The sequence below is a fragment of the Lathyrus oleraceus genome, chromosome 3 (genome assembly GCF_024323335.1).
Source record: "Lathyrus oleraceus cultivar Zhongwan6 chromosome 3, CAAS_Psat_ZW6_1.0, whole genome shotgun sequence".
NCBI lineage: Eukaryota > Viridiplantae > Streptophyta > Magnoliopsida > Fabales > Fabaceae > Lathyrus > Lathyrus oleraceus.
In genome coordinates, this window is record NC_066581.1 from 89,851,943 (window position 1) to 89,856,028 (window position 4,086).

Here is a 4,086-nt window from a genome sequence, read left to right on the forward strand (position 1 = left end):
TTGATCCCTCGTTATCAGTTTGTCCCTCTTTAAAACACTTTATTAATGCTTTCTCACAACAAATGTCTTTTTATTAACATTCTTTATTGACTTTCTATTAATTGAAAAATTCAAGTGTAACAATTATATTATTTCCATTAAAAAATGTTTAAAAACATATTCGATGAATTTCATTTTCTAATTTAAGTTTTAATATGTTAAATGTTATATTTTAAACCAAGCTTATTATTTTGCCGCATATTTATAATATTTGAATTAAAAAATTTAATATGTCAATTTTAATATCTTAAAATTGATTGAAAATAAACCATATTGAATTGAATTTGTTGAATTCAATTTTTTAAATAGTTATTCATAATGGAACCAAACAATTTATATTATAATGTTTTCTTCAAAACCATTCAAATCACCTTGAAAACACTCATACATTTTAAGGTGGTTTTATTCATAATCAAGTTGATGGTTCTCCAATAAAACATAAAGTTCTTACACACATTAAGTTCCAAAATTAAGAAAAAGTGCATCTTTTATTTTCAACAATCATAGTGATACATTGTAACTCATTATACAAAACAACAACACTTATTTCCAAGTTTAGAATTACACTGTCCACCTTTTACATATCCCTTATTGATGCAATCAGTAGAACAATTGGGACTACAACTCCCTATGCAGCAAAATCTTGGGTCTACGTCACTCCCACGAATACATATTGGCTTTTCAACTAATATTGGAGTCTTCAAACTTGTAACAATTTCTGAATCAAACAAAGACAATAACATTTTCAATTAAATCTAGTAAGTTATTTATCTAAACAATATATTACAAAAGATAGAAAAATATCTACTTACCAGATATCATAATAAAACTCATGCATAAAACAACTAGAATATAAGAAGATTGATAGCTTTTAGAAGTCATATTTTGAATTTCACCTTATGTGTTTACTTTTGATTTACAAGACACTAACATTACTTTCATATATAGGCTAAAAAGTTATCTTAATGGTAATAAATATTAATATTTTATTTTATTTTATTTATAAAGATTATTAAAATTGAATATATAGTCAAATGCAAAAAATATATATGTTTTATTCTTTATATATCCTTTACAAAATTGAATAAAAAAATATAAAGTATTGACTTCTAATGAGATAATTGGTAATAAATATTAATATTTTATTTATAAACTAGTTTTAAAATTGTTTTTGAAATGTGAAAATTGAAAAAATTTATTTGGTAGTTTAATTTTCAATACTATTTTAATAAGAGATTAAAATATATTTAAATAGATAATTCTTTTTAATTAGTAATAAAATATATTTGTTATCTATAAATATAAATATAATTAGTCACTAGTTATTTAATATAAGATCTAAGAATGCATGTCAACTATTTTTTTAATATTAATTATAATTAATAAAATTTTATTTTAATAATAAGAGATTGACACATAATTTCAAACAAATGATTTAAATCATTTTCATGACATTCATCATTACTATTTTGTTTATAACTAATCACTTTCTCTTCCTCAATTTTATAAGAAATATAAATTATACTATCATATGATTGAAAATTTAATTCTTATTGATTTTTTGTCTAAATTAGTTTTATTATTTAAGTATTATTAAAATTACAACTTGCTAAGAAATATTGTAAGAGTATTTTTAGTTAGAAGCATTTACTTTTTAAATATTCATGTTTATTATCTACTCCAATTGGAAAATAAGTGATAGATTTTAAAAATCGGATTGAATCAACGGATCAAATTGATTGAATTGAGAATCGGATGTGACCGAGATATATATATATAGTATATATATATATATATATATATATATATATCTATATATATATATATATATATATATATATATATATATATATATATATATATCAGATATTAATATATATCTAAAAGTCAATATTAATATATTAACTAATATCCAACAAATATAAACTTATAACAACAAAAGATTCAAAGATTCATAAATTCAGATTTTTAAAAAACATGGAGAAGAAATGTGTACCTTAGAGGAAAAATTAAACAACTTTGAATCTTTGATTTTATTCTCCTTGCAAAAGTTTAAATATTTATTAAAAAAATAGAAAATGAATAAAATATATTAAAATTAGGGATTTGATATAATCCAAAATCAAAAGATTTTTTTATAAAATTACCCTTTAAATAAGCCTGTTGAAGATTTTTGATGAAAAATATGAGTTTGGTGGTGGAAGAGTGAGGTTAATGACGTAACATTGGGGGAAATGAAAAAATCAGACAAGTAGAAAGAGAAATAGATGCTGAAGTGGTGGAGGAATGGGGAAATGAAAGTGGTGCATCAAATATATGATTGTATTTGAGGGGGCTCCCCATGCCAGTTGAACGATAATAAATAGTTAGGGTAGCTCATCACAATTATAATGACTTTATTAAAGAGACTGACGTGCGCTCAGGTGATGGGATAACGTGCAGATGCAACTCAAATTAGTTAGGGGTTGTCCCTCAGAAATCCAACAGAAATATATGGCTAGGGGTTACCCTTCACAATTGTAAACACCTTTATTAAAGTGACTGACACAAAGTAGTTGTGACAGGACAATTTTAAAATGGTTGAAACTATTAGCTATGGGTTTCTGTTTCCCCTTGCTAATGTTACCGAAACTTTTAGCTAGGGGTTTCCCCTAAAAATGGTCAATTTCAAAATTTAAAATATCCCTTCTTAAGATTTGGAGGGGTTACCCCACACAATTTGCTTTATTAATTTTTTTTTTATGCATTGCAATGGGATAAAAACCCAAACAATATAGAAATTTAGTGAGAGGTTTTCACCTCAAAAATGCCCCGGACTAATCAAGCAATTTCTTGTAGTGGACAACTCGGTTGATCCCTCGTTATCAGTTTGTCCCTCTTTAAAACACTTTATTAATGCTTTCTCACAACAAATGTCTTTTATTAACATTCTTTATTGACTTTCTATAATTGAAAAATTCAAGTGTAACAATTATATTATATTTCCATTAAAAAATGTTTAAAAACATATTCGATGAATTTCATTTTCTAATTTTAAGTTTTAATATGTTAAATGTTATATTTTAAACAAGCTTATTATTTTGCCGCATATTTATAATATTTGAATTAAAAAATTTAATATGTCAATTTAATATCTTAAAATTGATTGAAAATAAACCATATTGAATTGAATTTGTTGAATTCAATTTTTTAAATAGTTATTCATAATGGAACCAAACAATTTATATTATAATGTTTCTTCAAAACCATTCAAATCACCTTGAAAACACTCATACATTTTAAGGTGGTTTTATTCATAATCAAGTTGATGGTTCTCCAATAAAACATAAAGTTCTTACACATTAAGTTCCAAAATTAAGAAAAAGTGCATCTTTATTTTCAACAATCATAGTGATACATTGAACTCATTATACAAAACAACAACACTTATTTCCAAGTTTAGAATTACACTGTCCACCTTTACATATCCCTTATTGATGCAATCAGTAGAACAATTGGTGGGACTACTCCCTATGCAGCAAATCTTGGGTCTACGTCACTCCCACGAATACATATTGGCCTTGGCTTTTCAACTAATATTGGAGTCTTCAAACTTGTAACAATTTCTGAATCAAACAAAGACAATATAATTTCAATTAAATCTTGTAAGTTATTTATCTAAACATATATTACAAAGATAGAAAAATATCTACTTACCAGATATCATAATAAAACTCATGCATAAAACAACTAGAATATAAGAAGATTGATAGCTTTTAGAAGTCATATTTTGAATTTCACCTTATGTGTTTACTTTTGATTTACAAGACACTAACATTACTTTCATTATATAGGTAAAAAGTTATCTTAATGGTAATAAATTAATATTTTATTTTATTTTATTTTATAAAGATTATTAAAATTGGATATATAGTCAAATGCAAAAATATATATGTTTTATTCTTTATATATCCTTTACAAATTGAATAAAAAAAATATAAAGTATTGATTCTAATGAGATAATTGGTAATAAATATTAATATTTTATTTATAAACTAGTTTTTAAAA

The 4,086-nt window shown here is 23.8% G+C and overlaps 1 long non-coding RNA gene across 1 annotated transcript; it reads right to left on the reverse strand.

Annotated features, from left to right (window-relative positions):
- Window positions 1-508: 508 nt before the first annotated feature.
- Window positions 509-952, reverse strand: LOC127125536 (uncharacterized). The gene is made up of 2 exons (XR_007804685.1): window positions 852-952; window positions 509-757 (listed from the first exon to the last, which is right to left on the reverse strand). It is a non-coding gene; the product is annotated as an uncharacterized LOC127125536 (long non-coding RNA).
- Window positions 953-4,086: the final 3,134 nt, after the last annotated feature.